General features: G+C 37.4%; 1 protein-coding gene across 7 annotated transcripts in view; it reads right to left on the bottom strand.

Moving 5' to 3' along the window:
* The window catches only part of LOC106086954 (bicaudal D-related protein homolog), a 217,324-nt gene that overhangs the window by 170,496 nt on the left and 28,135 nt on the right, over positions 1-18,693 (bottom strand). The window lies entirely within an intron of this gene.

Genomic DNA, 18,693 nt, shown 5'->3' with positions numbered 1-18,693 from the left:
CCAGGTGCTCAAGAAGTCAAATCGAGAGATTGGTTTATATGGGAGCTATATCAGGTCCTTGACAGATATGGACCTTACTCGTTAGAAATCATAACAGAACACTATGTGAACATTTTCAGCCAAATCGGATGGAAAATGAGGCTTCCAGGGGCTCAAGAAATCAAATCGGGCGATCGGTTTATATGGAAGCTATTTCAGGTTATAGACCAATGTGGACCGTACTTGGCACAGTTGTTGAAAGCTATAACAAAACACTTCAAGAAAAATTCCAGCCAGATCGGACAACATTTTTCTGCTTCCAGAGGCTCAAGAAGTTAAATCGGATATCTAGAATAGTTTCCAGCCCCAAGTGAGCGTGGTCCTCATCGCCCTCTACGACACCATATTGTCCGAACCTGTTGTATTATCTTTACGTTGCGCCTTTTCTCCATCGCAGTTCGCTAAACTACTGAGTCGTAAGTAAGTATTGGTCTAATTAAGCTCCTGTAGAGCCAATGGACTATCAGGGCCCATTTCGGGTCTACGGCCCTTCTGTACAATGCCCAACCACAGTGAACCTTCTCTGTACGCTCCCGAAAGAGACACTTCGCCTTGGGCCTACAACAGGAACATTTATTACCCGACTTCGGTGAAATTTGGAACAGTGAGTTGTTTTAATACTCCCAACATTTGTCCCGAAAATGATCCAGAGAGGGAATAAATTAGATATAGCAGCCATAGAGACCGATCTTCAGCTTTAGGGTCTAAAGACCATAAAGGACGCATTTATTCTCCAATTTTGCTGAAATTTTACGCCCCAGCCCCAAAAGGTTTATTTGACGATGTTGACAATATGGAACTCAAATGAAAGGTATTCGGGAGTAGTTTACGAATATGGTTAGGAAGTAGGAATAGGCTTTATAATTTATTGATATCGGAAGGGGACGGACCCTCCACCGTTACCCCAAAAACGCCACCCAAAATCAAAAGTGGGCCGATAAGGACAATAAGGGTATCAAATGAAATGTTTGCGGGAGTAGATAACTAACGAAAATAAGCACATTAGCCAATCATGGGACTCGGTTTGTTTGTTCCGTATAGACTGAAAAACGGCAGAACCGATTTTCTCGAAATTTTCGCATATTGTGTAGGTTGGTATGGAAGGAAACATAGGCTTATGTCAAAAGCACAACCCATAATCAAAAGTGGACCGATCGGGACAATATATGTATCAAATGAAAGGTATTGCAGAATAGAAACGAATATGGTATTAAAATTGGGTCTAAGTACCCATCAGGCCGCCCCAACCCCAAAACTCCCCCAACAGACATATTGGACGTTCATTTCAATATGGGGCTCAAATGAAAGGTATTCGGGAGTAGATTTCGAATCTGGCATACAAAATCAGATGGAAGTATAGAGGATCATGCCACCTCTCAAAAACGCCATTAGACCCATTATGACTATATGACAACAGGCTGAACCGATTTTCTTAAAAATTTCGTAGATTGTGTACGTTTGTCTAGAAGGAAACATAGGCTATATAATTTTTAGATATCGTTTCGAGGCGGATCCTCCCCTTACCTCAAAAACACCACCCATATCCGAATTTGGTTCGATGGACACAATATTGGTATCAAATGAAAGGTTTTGGAAACCAAAAAACTAATATGGTATTGAAATTTGGGTCCTGGGTACTTGGGCTCTCCCGACCCCAAAACTCCTCTTACCAGATATATTCGAAGTTCATGTCAATATGCGACTCAAATTATTAGGCACTAGACTACAAATATGGCATAAAATATTAGGTCCAAGTAATGGGATGTCGCCCACCCCTAAATAACCCCAAATGGGCATATTAGCCGACCTTGGCTATATGAGACTTAAATGAGAGGTATTAGGGAGTAGATTACGAATATGACATTAAAATTTGCGTTCAAGTCTAGGTGGCGTTTTTTCTCCTAAAGATACATCAAATTGGTTATTTGACCCATTATGATAATATGGGACTCAAATGAAAGGTATTTGAGAGTAGAAAACTAATTTGATATCCAATTTTGGAGCCAAGTTTTTTGGGGTACGCCCTAAAGCACCCCCTAAACTGAAATTCATTTCCGTTGGTAATAAGGAACGAATTTGATATCTATTTTCAGTGCAAAGAGCCGGTGGCCGCCCCTGCCCCAAAACACCCTCTAAATGGTTCATATTTACCGGCCATGGCAATATGGGGCTCAAATTAAAGGGATTTGGAAGTGCAGCACGAATTTTATATTCACATTTGAGTCGAAATGTCTGAGGTGCTATCCGCATTCAGGGCGAAGTGTCCCCACCCTAAAAAGATATTACAGAGTTAAAGAAGGCGCAGCGGGGCGGGCCTGGTCCGGCTAGTTGTATAAAAATTTGGATCAATTCCCGTCGAGTCGCCTCACCCACAAAAATTATGCCCCAGATGGACATGTATACCAATCGGAACAATATTCTAATGCAAGTTATTTGAGAGTTAAATACGAATAAAGATAACTTTAAAATTTGAACCTTGTCAAAAGGGACCGCTAACACTTATGGGTGCAGCGAAGCACACCGGGCCAGCTAGTATATAATAAACCATCATACTGTTCATACATGTAGAGTGCCGGTCAAAATAATAGCACCATTAAGGTTACCTGCATTCTTATGTATAACATACACATTAAAATATTTCTTATTGCCTTCAGTTTTATAGGGAAGATAGATAATTATGTTATCTTTTGAAACCGTATGCATTTGTTTATCAAATTACACTTGTTTATATATTCTAATCTATTTTTCATGTAGGTGCCAATATTCCGGCAGTCAAAATAATAGCACCACATGACGTTTCTCTCCCAAATCCCATCTTTTTGGAAAATGTTTTGATACTTTGTACCGCTAAACTCTAATCAGTTAAAATCTTCACCATTTTGCATTGCAATGGGACAAGGAAAGCACTCCACAGATGAAAACTCAAAATTTGATCAAAAAGCTGATATTTGAGGGAAAATCTTATTCGGATATAAGGAAAAAATGATCATATACTCTCTTTTGTTCAAGTTTACAATGAAATCAAAACTAATTGTTAGTCTTCCGGTAAAGGATCGTTTGGTTCGAATTATGCTTACCGAGGAGCTAAGAAAATGTCTTAATGTACCCGAAAATGTGAAAGTTTTATGCCGTTTACTCTGGAGCAAAAAGTTAAATGCGAATAGTCCAAGAAAGTTGCGCCTTCTTTCCGCTAAATACATAGCTAGAATGAAAAATGGCAGAAAGTTATTTGCACGGATGAGTTGATGAGCGAAAAAGAAACCCGCATTTCATAACAAAATCTGAAAAACATGGGGGTTTCACCCTAGTGCTATGGGGTTGGTTTTCATGCCAAGATACTGGATCAATATATTGTATAAGAAATATCATGGATCCAATCCAACATGTCACCATTCATGAGGAAATTTGGCTCTGTGAAATGCCGCTGGTTAGGTTCTTCCAACACGATATTTGTCCCAAACACACTAGCAAAGAAGTAAAATGTGGTTTGCGGACAACCCAAAAAGTGGCCACTTTATGGGTCAGAAAAGTCACATCATTTAAACAGAAGTTAAGAAAGGAGAGTATCCAAGAGATCTAACAAGAAACAAAAGCCACTGAAATGTGATATAGGGTATATTGAGCTATTCATACTGTCATTACTCACAAGGGACACGTCACCTAATATCAAAAAATTTTGAGATTGTTCCAATCTCTAATTAAAACCCCTTCACTGGTTTATGTTTCTGTTGTATCAATATAATGTTTGGCCAATTCGTTACATGAGGTACCAATATTGTGACAGCTTTATTATTTTATGTTATAGACCTCCATCAAAATCCACAAATCGTTGAAATAAAATTATAAAGGGTTCGGATGTTATATGGAATAAAACCGACAATTGACTTGAAAAATTTATATTAGTGCTATTATTTTGAGAGCAGCTGTATATCGCCTTCTACACAATTACTTCTGTATATTTCACAGTGCCTTAAACTGCCTACTTCTTCTCTTTTTGGCTAACAAAATTCAAGGTAAATTTGGTCATTTTATTTTATATTTTTTGCCTCTTTTCCCCCTCACCTTCTACACCATTTGTGAATTTTACATATTATTTTAATTTGACTAAAAGACCACAGACGTCACTATAGCTATTGGGCTCTGGCACGAGAAAAACAACCCTGAGCAAACGTCACTCTACTTTAGTGACCAAATCCCAAAAGTGCGTGAATTTTGTAAGAATTAATGCCCACACGCTTCAGACCCTACAGCAAACCATAAATTTTGCAAAAAAAAAACTAAATTTACAATGACTGTGGCTTGTGTTGGTTTTTGCATGTTGATGTGAGTAGATGAAATATGCTTTCAAACAATTTAGTGTCCCAAAAGACCATATTATCCTAATGAAGAATTATGGGGAATTTCTGAGTTCCCAGAAAGGAGAGGTTCTAAGATGTATAAGAGAGGTAAATGGGACTTATGAAAATCATTGTTAGAACAGATATGGGCTCTAGATATAAACTGTTCCAAATAAAACATAATTTTTCTATAAAACGAGTCAACATACATTCTACTTTCAATATATGAAACCTATTGAAAAACTGAATAGAACCTTGTAAGGTTTTTTTTTTTTAGATAGGACTTAGATGGTCGCTACTACAGACTTTAAGGCCCATATCGAATATATATCTAAATCTAGATCGGTTTTCTATCTAAATCACGCTAAATTTTATAAAGTTCGAACCAAAATTGTGACGACTACAGTCTTAACAGGTCTTATGGGATGAAATATATATATGGAACCCATAGCTCAATTTGAACCAATTTTCATAAAAACATAAATAAAACACATCATGCCGTATAATGTAAAGAGCAAAACTGTGGCTTTTACAGTCTTAAAATGCCATATTGGCTGAAAGATATATCTGGGAGCGATATCTAAATCTGACCTGATTTAAATGAAATTTTGCAATCGTTTGGAGCGCTAAATAAAACATCTCTTGCAAAAGTTTTTAAACATCGGACCAATATTGCAGTTTCTACAGCCTTAATAGATCAACTCGGATGAAAGATATATATAGGAGCTATATCTAAAACTGAGCCGAATCTGATAAAATATTGCTCATATATTGGGACGTCAAAAAAAAACCTCTTCATGCCAAATTTGGTAAAGATCGGACCAAAATTATGGCTTCGACAGCCTTAATGGGTCAAATCACTTGAAATATATATGTGGGATCTATATCTAAATCTGATTCGATTTTGATGAAATTTTGCACACACATTGACACGTCTCACGAAACATCTTATGCTGAGTTTTGTAAGGATCGGACCAAAATTGTGGCTTCGACAGCCTTAATGGGTCAAATCGCATGAAAGATATATATGGGAGCTATATCTAAATCTGAACCGATTTTGATGAAATTTTGCACACACATTAACACGTCACACGAAACATCTACTGCTGAATTTTGCAAGGATCGGACCAAAATTGTGGATACTAAAGACTTAAAAGCCATAACAGATGAAAGATATACTGGGTTGCCCAAAAAGTAATTGCGGATTTTTTAAATGAAAGTAAATGCATTTTTAATAAAACTTAGAATGAACTTTAATCAAATATTCATGTTTTACAAATTTTTTCTAAAGCAAACTAAAAGTAACAGCTGATAATTGACAGAAAAAAGAATGCAATTACAGAGTCACAAGCTGTGAAAAAATTTTTCAACGCCGACTATATGAAAAATCCGCAATTACTTTTTGGGCAACCATGGCAGCTATATCTAAAACTGTTCCGATTTCGATTAAAGTTTGCACATATATTTTAACGTCACAAAAACTGCTTCATGCCAAATTTGGTAAAGATCGGACGAAAATTGTGGCTTCTACAGCTTATGTAGAAAGATATATATGGGAGATATATCTAAATCTGATCCGAATCTGATGAAATTTTGGACACATATTGGGACGTCAAAAAAAAAAACTTTGTGCCACATTTTGTAAGGATCGGACCAAAATTGTGGCTTCTACAGCTTTAAAAGGGCACATCGGATGAAAGATATATATGTGAGCTATATCTAAATGTGGACAGATTTTTTTCAAAAGTTCCACAGTGGTGGTGTAGGGTATAAACATTTTGAGAAAAAAATTTTCTGTTGAAACAAAATTAAAACAAACAAGTAAAAGCGTGTTAAGTTCGGCCGGGCCGAATCTTACATACCCTTCAGCATGGATCTCATTTGTCGAGTTTTTTTCCTGGTGTCTCTTTTTGGGCAAACAAAGAACAGGAAAGGATAAAAGAAAATAATTGCTATGCTATTGGAGCTATATCAAGATATGGTCAGACTGGGACCATAATGGATTGAATGTTGGAGACCATAGTAGAAGCCATTGTGTAAAATTTCAGCCAAATCGAATAAGAATTGCGCCCTTCAGGGGCTCCATAAGTAAAATTGGGAGATCACTCTATAGGGGAGCTGAATTAGGTTATAGACCGATTCAGAATATATTTGACAGGTATGTTGAAGGTCATGTTGTACAAATTTCACCCAAATCAGATAATAATTGCGCCCTATAAAGGTCAAGTCAAGATCTCAGATCGGTTTATATGGCCGCTATATCAGGTTATAAACCGATTTGAACCATAGTTTCAGCGAAATCGGATAGGATTTGCGCCCTCTATAGGCTTAAGAAGTCAAGACCCCTGATTATGCACCGATTTCGCATATACTTGGCACAGTTGTTGAAAATCATAACAAAACACCTCGTGCAAAATTTCAGACAAATCGGATAAGAATTGCGTCCTCTAGTGGCTCAAGAAGTTAAGGTTCAAGATCGGTTTATATGGCAATTATATCAGGATATGCAGTGATTTGAACCATACTTGGTACAGTTGTTGGAAGATGTGACGAAATTTCAGCCAAATCGGATAGGAATTGCGCCCTCTAGAGGCTCAAGAAGTCAAGACTCAGGATCGGTTTATATGACAGCTATATCAGGTTATGAACCGATTTGAACCATACTTTGCATAGTTGTTGGAAGTGATAGCAAAACACCACGAGCAAAATTTAAGTCAAATCGGAAATTGCGCCCTCTAGAGGCTCAAGAAGTCAAGACCCCAGATCGGTATATATGGCTGCAATATTAAAACATGGACCGATATGGGCCATGACATGGCTAGATCGACATAAAATGTCATGACGATCAAGAATATATATACTTTATGGGGTCTGAGACGAATATTTCGAGGAGTTACAAACAGAATGACGATATAAGAATACCTCCATCCTATGGTAGAGCGTATAAACATTGCATAAAATTTTAATTTTTACAAAATTTCTGTACCTAATAAAATTTTGACAAAATTTTCTATAGGAATCAAAATTCGACAAAATTTTCTATTGAAATTACATTTTGACAAAATTTTCTATACAAAATAACATATACGCATATGTAGGTGCTCTAAAGTAATGCATAAAATCCTAACTCTAATATTTGATGAAATATTCCAATTGCTTTAGTTTTTATCGCGTAAATTGTATTCAATACAAATTCGCCACATGCATTTATAAAAAATAAATGTTCCCATCACTCATAACAAGAGCTTAGATTACAATGTTTCTCGATAATTTTATTGGAGTTTTATCATTTTCAGAATCTTATCAGAAAAAAAAAACATATTAGAGATAGACACAAATGTGAAACTTGGCAATAGGAAACGCAATAGTCATGCAAAGCTTTTATCGGTCTAAGAATCTGAACAACATGTGTGGGTTCTGGGTATAGTATGTACTCGTATGCACTACGTGCAGTTCGAATGACTGTCTCTTTCGCATACTGCTCTTACCAATTCTAACAATGTTCTAAGAACATTGTCATCATTAACGTAACCAACAACCACCATCATGGTGGATGGTAATGTTCTTTTACTCACACTCACTCACTCATTCACTTGTCTTCGGACTAATATTTAGTGTAATTAGAATAATTACCACTTCCCTAGGCATTGCTTAGCCCGCAGCCATTTATTTGTTCAAGTAGGTCCCTTGAACCACTCTACCACATACCGAATAGTGTCACGTATTGCGTAGTGAACACAAGACCCCAAGCAATTGCATGAGTACGTGCGGGTTTTTCCTGCCACAGACCCAAATAACCAACTACCATAATGGTCGCAATGTACAATGAGTGGGTAGAATGCGTGTGCGATGGGTTGTCCAAAAGAACCCCAAAAAAATTGTATTACGGAAGGTAAGGGAAGGAAGAACTATTAATTTATAGTATATGTTATACGGTAAGCTACTCATCCAAGGAAAGTAGACAGGTGTTATATTTCTAATTATTTTCAGTTCTTTGCGTGTGCTGTTTAAAGAAATTCTTATATTTAACGAGGGTAATGCTTAACGGAAAAATTTTTATTGAAAGACAATTTTTTTATCCGCCACCATAGGATGGGGGCATACTAATCTAGTCATTTTGTTTGTAACACCTCGAAATATTGATCTGGTACCCCATAAAGTCGATATATTCTTGATAGTCTCGAAATTTTGATTCGAACTAGCCATGCCCGTCCGTCCGTCTGTCGAAATCACGATAACGGTCGAACGCGTAAAACTATCCGCTAGATATAGCTCCCATATATACCGATCTCCCGATTTAAATTCTTGAGCCCCAGGGAGCCGTAATTTTTCTGAAATTTTCCACATAGTGTTCTGTTATGACTCTCAACAACTGTGCCAAGTACGGTCTAAATCGGTCTATAACCTTATATAGCTCCCATAAAAACCGATCTCCCGATTTGACTTCTTGAGTCCTTACAAGCCGCAATTTTCATCCGATTTGGATGAAATTTTGCATGTAGTGTTCTATTATGACTTCCAGTAACTGCGATCAATACGGTCCATATCGATCTATTGGGTTGCCCAAAAAGTAATTGCGGATTTTTTAAAAGAAAGTAAATGCATTTTTATTAAAACTTAGAATGAACTTTAATCAAATATACTTTTTTACATTTTTTTTTTCGCTGATAACTGACAGAAGAAAGAATGCAATTACAGAGTCACAAGCTGTGAAAAAAATTGTCAACGCCGGCTATATGAAAAATCCGCAATTACTTTTTGGGCAACCCAATATAACCTGATATAGCTCCCATATAAACCGATCTCCCGATTTGACTTCTTGAGTCCTTACAAACCGCAATTTTTGTCCAATTTAGCTGAAATTTTGCATGCGGTGTTCTGTTACTTCTTCCAACAACTGTGCCCAACACGGTTCAAATCAATCTATAACCTGATATAGCTCCCATCCTTGTTCGGTTCCTAGAAGCTTTACCTCTATTCCGTTATGACTTTCAACAACTGTGGCAATTACGGTCCAAATCGGTCTATAATTTGATATAGCTCCTATATAAACCGATCTCCCGATTTGACTTCTTGAGTATAAGCCGCAATTTTTCTCCGACTTGGCTGAAATTCAGCACATAGGCTTTTGTTATGACTTTCAAATAACTGTGCCAAGTACCGTCCAAATCGGTCTATAACCTGATATAGTTCCCATGTAAACCGGTTTTCGATCATCCTTGTTCGGTTTCTAGAAGCTTTAATTTTTGCTGGTTTGACAGAAGTTTAGTATGTAGAATAAAATTATGCCCTTCAACAAAATATATTTTGCATACACGGTGGTAGATTTCTAAGATTCGACCTCTCAAGCATCTCTCGTTTCAGCTCTATATTATAGTGATTGGCGGATTTTGGGCGGCCCCCGAGGCATCTGACCCCAACCATCTAGTCTCTAATACTTTTGATTTGATACCCATATTGTGCCAATCGGTCCATTTTTGGTTTTGGACGATCCGGTATCAAAAAACTAAATAGCCTATGTTTTCTTCAAGACAAACTTACACAATCTTTGAAAATTTTAAGAAAATCGATTCAGCCATTTTTGATTCTACGGAACAAACAAACCGAGTCTCATATAGTCATGATTGTTTCATATGCCTATTTGGGGCGTTTTTGAATTCTGAGGTGACCCCCTATACTTCGATCTGATTTGTATGCCAGATTCGTAATCTACTCTCTTTCATTTGAGCTCCATATGGACATGGACGTCCAATATGTCTGTTTGGGTGAGTTTTGGGTTGGAGCGGCCCGATGGGTACATAGACTCAAATTTTAATGCCATATTCGTATTCTACTCTCCAATAATTTTCATTTGGTACCCATATTGTTGCGATCGGTCCACTTTTGATTTTGGATTGTGTTTTTTTTATGAAAACTTTTGTCAAAATTGTATTTCTATAGAAAATTTTGTCAACATTTTGTTTTTGTCAAACTTTGAATTCTATAGAAAATTTTGTCTAAATTTTATTGTTATAGAAAATTTGATCAATTTTATGTCCAAAGAAAACTGTCAAAAATTCAGTCAAAATTTGATTTAGATAGAAAATTTTGTCAAAATTTTATATTTATAGTAAATTTTGTCAAAACTTTATTTTGATAAAAAGTTTTGTCAAAATTATTTTTTGAGAATTTTTTTTTTTAAAATTTTGTAAATTTTTTTAATACAAAAGATACTTTTTCGCAATTTAATTTCATATATAAACAAGTAAAAAGGCGTTAAGTTCGGCCGGGTCGAACTTTGGATACCCACCACCTCGGGTATATATGTAAACCACCTTTCATCAAAATATACCTCATACCGATCTGAACTATATACGACACGGATGTCGAAAAGCCGAACATAAGTCACTGTGTCAAATTTCAGTGAAATCGGAATATAAATGCGCCTTTTATGGGGCCAAGACTTTAAATCGAGATATCGGTCTACATGGCAGCTATATCTAAATCTGGACCGATTTGGGCCAAGTTGCATAAACATGTTGAAAAGCCTAACACAAAGCACTGTCCCAAATTTCGGCGAAATCGGACAATAAATGCCTCTTTTATGGGCCCTAAATCTTAAATCGAGAGATCGGTCTATATGGCAGCTATATGCAAATCTGGACCGATCTGGGCAAAATTGAAGAAGGACGTCGAAGAGTCTAACCAAACTCACTGTCTCAAATTTCAGCGACATCGGACAATAAATGCGTCGCTTATCGCCCCAAAACCTAAAACCTAGATATCGGTCTATATGGCAGCTATATCCAAATCTGGACAGATCTGTGCGATATTGCAGAAGTATGTCAAGGGGGCTTAACTTAACTCACTGTTTTAAATTTCGGCGACTTCGGGCAATAAATGAGCATTTTATGGGCCCAAAACCATATCTCAAGAAATCGGTCAATATGGCAGCTATATCCAAATTTGAACCGATCTGGACCAAATTGAAGAAATATGTCAAAGGGCCTAACACAACTCACTGTCCTAAATTTCAGCAAAATCGGATAATGAATGTGGCTATTATGGGCCTTACACCATAAATCGGAGGATCGATCTATATGGCAGCTATATCCAAATCTGGACCGATCTGAGCCAAATTGACAAAGGAAGTCGAAGGGCCTAACACAACTCACTGTTCCCAATTTCAACAAAATCGGATAATAAATGTGGCTTTTATGGGCCTGAGACCCTAAATAGGCGGATCGGTCTATATGGGGGCTATATCAAGATATAGTCCGATATAGCCCATCTTCGAACTTAACCTGCTTATGGACAAAAAAAGAAGCTGTGCAAAATTTCAGCTCAATATCTCTATTTTTAAAGACTGTAGCGTGATTTCAACAGACAGATGGACGGACATGGCTAGATCGTATTAGATTTTTACGCTGATCAAGAATATATATACTTTATAGGGTCGGAAATGGATATTTCGATGTGTTGCAAACGGAATGACAAAATGAATATACCCCCATCCTTCGGTGGTGGGTATAAAAATCAAAATAAAACAGCGCAAGCAGACATTTAATACTATAGAAAATTTTGTCAAAGTATCGCACTGCCATTAAAGCTCTTTCACATTTCCACAGTTTGCATTAGCATTTTTAATGCAATTACTTAAACAATAATAGTTTTATGTCAATTTCTTCCATTTATTGTCCATCATAGTAAACAACATGCTAAAGTGATGTGCCACCTCTGGAAAATATGGAAATTTTCAGATGTTTCATAAACTATTTGATAAGCCTTTTTGCACACAGTCAAACATCCACCGGAGGGTCTAATAAAGCAGAAATTTTATAATTTCATAAAAAAAAAAACTTAAATGACCTATTAGTCATAGGCGGCTAACGCGTCATAGTCATACCACCATGGCATAATAGAGACAAATGATGGATATGGAAATGTTTGCTTTTTGTTTTCTTTCATTACAAGGAGGGGCTTTCATGGTGTTTCATATAGCAGCAATGCACTTTCCATACGTTTTAGTTTTCATGTCTTTATATAAATCATGAATTAGTGGCTTTATTTACGTCTGCAGATAATTTTATTGATTTTTTTCCATCAACTTTAGTTGACATTTTGTTTAATTTATATGAGGGTGTAGAGAGTCAAGTGGGTTGTTTCGTGTATAAGACTACAAACAAAAAGCAAATAAATAAATAAAAATATCTATATAGAGTTAGTAAAAGTTTTATAAGACTTTTGAGTTAGGCAGGTGGTCTTTTTCTTTTAAATAAGTCATTAAGAACAGGTAAAAGCGTGCTATGTTCGGTCGGGCCGAATCTTTTATACCCTCCACCATGGATCACATTTATCAAGATGAAAACTAAGCACTTCACGCAAAATTTCAGCCAAATTGCGCCCTCTAGCGGCTCAAATCAAGATCCGAAGTCGGCTTATATGAGTATGGGAGCTTTATATGCGAGCTATATGAGGTTATAGACCGATTTGAGCCATTAGGTTAGGTTAGATTCAGTGGCAGCCATCAGACTCACTTAGACGCTTTCGTCCATTGTGATACCACAGGAACAGATGAAGGAAGACGCCTTCTAGTTCCTACCGTTGAACCATCCAGATCGTTTTAAAAAGCCCAATAACTTGCGAATGATCACATCCGCAAAATCAGACAGGTTCTCAAAGAAACGAGAACCTAAAGTGAAACTCCTTCTGACTGCTAGTACGAGACACACACACACAGAAGGTGTTCTATAGTCTCTTCTTCTTCGATGTCCTCACAGCTTCTGCAAAAGCTGTTGCTGGCTACCTTCAGTCTGTCAGTATGTTTTCCGATTAGACAGTGATCTGTCATAAAGGACCACTAACCTCACGGCAGTGGTCGCTGCAATTTGTCTAGGCACAATGTCCAGAGGCATAAGATGTAGCATTAAACAAGCCATCCTTTGGATACGGTTAAGTATTGAGCAGTAGGTGGACTTTAGAAGCGCCGTCCACCAGACCACAACACCATATAGCATAATAGGTCTGACAACTGCAGTATATACCCAATGCATGGCACACGGTCTTAAACACCTTGCCTTTCTTGTCCTTTCAAAAAGGTTGGATTTGAAGTTCAATTTCCTGTTCAGCAAAACACCCAGGTATTTTGCGCTTTCTGTAAATGGAACATTCTCTCCTCCCAAGGAGACAGGTTCCATTGTAGGCAACTTGTATCTCCTGCAAGTAGTAGTTCTTCTTCCGTCTTATACGGATTTATACCTAGAGCACTTTCAGTAGCCCACTTTGCTGTTGCGAGTAGAGCTTCTGAAGTATATCTCTTAGAGTGCTGGGAAACTTTCCCCTAAGATTTGAGCCATACTTGACACAGTTATTGATAGTCAAATTAAAACACTTCATGCAAAATTTCAGCCAAATCGGATAGCAATTGTGCCCTCTAGCGGCTCAAGAAGTCAAGATCCGAAATCGGCTTATATGGAAGCTATATCAGATTATTACCCAAGTTGGACCATACTTTGCACAGCTGTTGGAAGATATAACGGTACACCACATGCAAAATGTCAGCCAAATCGGACAAAAGGAGCGGCTTGTAAGGTATCAAGAAGTCAAATCGGGAGATCGGTTTATGGCAAAGTTGTTGGAAGTCATAACAGAACACTAGATGCCAAATTTCAACCAAATCAAACAAAAATTGCGTCATCCAGGGGTTCAAGAAATCAAATCGGGAGATAAGGGAGCTATATCATAATCAGAACCGATATGGTTCATTTGCAATCCCCAACGACCTACGTGAATAATAAGTATCTGTGCAAAATTTCAAGCAGCTTGCTTTACGCGTTCGACTGCTAACATGACTTCGACAGACGGACGGACACGGCTAGATCGACTCACAATGTCGAGACGATCAAGAATACCTATACCTTATGGGACTTAGACGAATATTTCGAGGTGATACAAACGTAGGTCAGTTGGGTTTGTAAGTGGGCCATATCGGTGCATGTTTTGATATAGCTGCCATCTAAACCGATCTTGGGTCAGGACTTCTTGAGCTTTTAGAGGGCGCAATTCTCATCCGATTTGGCTGAAATATTGCACATATCGTTTTGGTATGACATCCAACAACTGTGCCAAATTTGGTCTAAATATTTTATAGACAGATTTGGACACTGATATAGCTGCCATATAAACCGATCTCCCGATTAGAATTCTTGGGACTCTCGAGAGTGCGATTGTTATCTAATTTGGCTCAAGTTTTGCACATGTCGTTTTAGTATGACTTCCAGCATCTGTACCAAGTATCGTCTAAATCAGTCTATAACCTGATATAGTCGCCATATAAATCGATCACCTAATTTGACTTATTGAGTCCTAGACGTTGCAGTTCTTATCCAATTTGGCTGAAATTTTGCATATGTCATTTTGGTGTGACTTCCAACAACTGTGCTCAGAGTGGTCTAAATCAATTTGACTTTCTGAGCCTCTTGAAGGCGCAATTATTACTCGATTTGCGTGAAATTTGGGTGATGAAATTTTCATATGACTTGTACGGCATGACAAGTACGGTCCATATCGGCCAATAACTTGATATAGCTCATATGTACAATATGTGAAAGAGTCATTCAAACAACTTGACAAATGCAATGCATGGTGGAGGGTGTAAAAGATTCTGCCCGGCCGAACTTAGTAGCCTTTTTTATTTTCTGCCTTTAACGATAAACTATGCAAAGAATTTGACAAATGCGATCTATGGTGAAGGGTATATAAGATTCGACCCAGCCGAACTTAGTACGCTTTTATTTGTTTTACCTTGCGGGGCGAAGAACTCAAACGAACACATTGTTTTTTCCCCATTCGATATTTTTTTTATGTATAAAGAACTATAATTCATGATATTTGGTTTCCCTTCCATTTTAACAGCGGAAAGACAATACTGAAAACATTTTCATGGAACATATGTTTCAGGCTCTCACTAGTTTTCCTTCTATTTTCTTTCATTTCAAGTTTTATTTGTCTCAAGCAAACGAGCCAAACCCTATGTTCAAGAGTAAATTCTGCATTTAGTGCTTTCATATCATATTGGCTAGAGTGGTTTATTGGCCTTGAACTTTTCCCCCCTAAAGAGAAGTAAGGGGGAAGCAAAACACTTGAAAAAAATAGATTGCTGGAATACCAAGTTACCTTATAAAAGAAAGTGGGACCAAATACTCCTAGTCACAAAATGTAAAATTTCGCAACTTTTTTAGAAAACACTTTTTTTAATAACTATTTCTGCCAAATGTTTATATAGGGATTTTTTTGACCAATCTCAGTTCTTTCCAAAAAAAAACTGTTTCATTGTCAAAATTTCAACTTTGATAACCCCAAGCATTATTCACACATTCAAATGTCCAGAGTAATTCCTTTTTTTTTCAAATATTTATAAAAAAAAATTTAACTTAATAATTTTTTCTCTGAGTGTATCCATCTTCCACTATGTTGTTTTTAGTCATCGCCTCATTGTCATTTACATGTTTCACAAACACAATAGTTTTCTCAATTGTTTTTCCACTCATGTTCTTTACTTCGTATTTTCCCACATCAACACACGTGCGATAGATTGGAGCCTACACACCAATCCGCAACTGTGAAGTGAGGTGAACTGAAGCTATTGCGCGACCATGGAGGAAAACTACCTTTAATATTCCATTTTGAGTTAAATAAAAGTGTCACATGAAACGCCAATAATCACTGGGAAAAATTGCTTTAACAGCATCGAGTAGGACAGGCCGGGACAGGACATACAAATAATGAATGAATATCGATTTTCAATTTGGTCTACGACGCAAATACGAGTGGGTGTCTCCGATAGTGAAAGCTCAAATGGCTCCCTGGATTTTAGGGACGCATTAAACAAATCCTTGTGTAGGTTCAAGGTGTGTCATTTAACCAAAACAGCGACAGCAAAAAAAAAAGGTAAATGGAAATTCTGATAGATAGTTGCACCACTAGAACCCCAGAGAGTAGCAACGCTGGGAATATTCAAATGTTAAAACGCATATACGTACTAAGTAACCTTCGTAGAGGTTATGGTTAAATTTGTTATCATACCGAATTTGTTGTCTCTTTTGGATTTATGAAAAATGAATGACTTTCTGTTAGACTTGATGGACAGTTCTGAGTATCCGTGTGTGTGTGACAAGGGACTAATGGTAATTTGGTTGTCAATTTACATGGATAAACACATTAGAGATATAAGGTTTTTGAACTTGGTTTGTTTGATTTTGATCTTTATTGGTTTAGTTGAGGGTAACTTCCTATGTGAGTAATAAGTCTTACCTATGGCAAATGGGCGACTGGAAGGTCTTGCCTTTTCCCAATTTCAAGTTCAAATGTGAAATACCTATGAAGGATTTTAGATATTTGAAAATATCCAAACGCCATTCAACAAAAACAGTTAAAGACGCAATATAAGTATACAATTATTAAAATTAAGTAATTTGTATAAAAATAGTAACAAAACATTGCTTCTGAATAAAAAAAAAAAAACGTTATTGGTATACCCAGTTATCCGGATAAAACAAATATTAGATGCATGTTATCCCGGATATACTTATGCTCATAAAACCAATAGTAAAACTCGCCATTCTAACAGCAACATTCTTATCCGTATAAAAAAGTCAATAGTTAACCCTGATCTTATATATAAACATCAATTTGTGTTTGTTTGTTTGTGTGTTCATTATAGACTCAGAAACGGCTGAACTCGTGGTGAAAAAAGGGTACTACATTTTTTGATATCTGAAGGGGGGCGGACCCTCCCCCTTACCCTAATTTTCAGAAACGCCAGATCTCGGAGGTGGGTGGTGCGATTTAAGCGAAATTTTGTGTACTCTCATATAGTACCCTAAAAATGGTAAAAATGGTGGTTTTGTATCCAAATTTCGGATGAGGTACCTAGGGGGGCCGCCCCATCCTTAAACCTACCAAACATATATTTAAACCAATCACGACAATATGGGACTCAAATGAAAGGTATTTACAAGTAGAATGCAAATCTAATATCCAAATGTGGGACCACGTTTCTGGGAGTCCACCCCTTCCCCCAAACACCCCCCAAACAGAGGGGCGTGCTATGTTCGGCCAGGACGAATCTTGGGTACCCACCATCATGGATTCCGCTAAAAAAGTCATATCGGGATATCGATACTAAGGCGGGCCTATATCACCATATTAACCGAATCGGATAAAACTTGGCACTGTTTAGGTTTTTGGGCCAAATTTCAGACACATCAAGTGAACATGTAGGCTTCTAAGGACTGAAGAAGCCAAATCGGGGGATAGGTTTATATGGGGGGCATTAGCGAAGCCAGTCTAGCTTCCTGGGAGGGATTAAAACCCATCGAATAGCAATAAAATTAGCAGACTTTACCAAAAACAACGAAATTTCTTTAATTCAGGTGTCGCTAAAACTTTTCTGGGGGTGCTTAGCCCTCCCCCCAGAGGCCTTTCTAAGCTTATGATTTGTTTTCTATATTTATAGACCGTTTAGGATTATTCTTACCATGGATGTTAGAAGTCATAACTCAATTCTTTGTTTCAAATTTCAGCAAAATCGGATGAAAATCGTGACTTCTAAGGGCTCAAGAAGTCAAATCGGGCAATCGGTTTATATGGTAGCTATATCAGGTTATAGGTCGATTTAGACTGTACTTGGCACAGTTGTTTGCAAAATTGCAGCCAAATCGCACAAAAATTGCGGCTACCTGGGGCTCAAGAAATCGAAATCGACAGATCGGTTTATATGGAAGCTATATCAGGTTATAGACCGATTCAAACCGTGCTTGGCACAGTTGGTGGAAGTCATAACAGAACATTATCAGCAAAATCTTAGCCAAATCGGAGGAAAATTGTGCTTTGCAGAGGCACAAGAAGTCAAAACGGGAGATCGGTTTATATGGGAGCTAAATCAGTTTATAGACCGATTTAAGACTTACTCAGCGCAGTTGTTTGAAGTCATAACGGAACACTATCTGCAAACTCAAGAACTCAAATCTGGAGATCGGAATCGAAAATCAAGTTATGTTATGTTGTTATGCACCAACATTTCGTTGGGTATGTTAGTTTAGTACTAAAACCAACCCAGTGTACCAAATTTCGGCGAAATCGGACAATAAATGAGCCTTTTATAGCCCAAAACGATCTGAGCCAAATTAAGGAATGATATCGACTGGCCCAACACAACTCACTGTCCCGAATTCCGGCAACATCGGACAATAAATGTGCCTTTTATGGGCCCAAAAACCTTAAATCGAGTGATCGGTCTATATGGCAGCTATGTTCAAATCTGGATCGATCTAAGCCA

This window comes from Stomoxys calcitrans, chromosome 1, assembly GCF_963082655.1.
Source record: "Stomoxys calcitrans chromosome 1, idStoCalc2.1, whole genome shotgun sequence".
In the NCBI taxonomy this organism is placed as follows: domain Eukaryota; kingdom Metazoa; phylum Arthropoda; class Insecta; order Diptera; family Muscidae; genus Stomoxys; species Stomoxys calcitrans.
The sequence above is the reverse complement of the archived record's forward strand: the minus strand, read 5'-3'. Positions and strand labels throughout refer to the sequence as shown.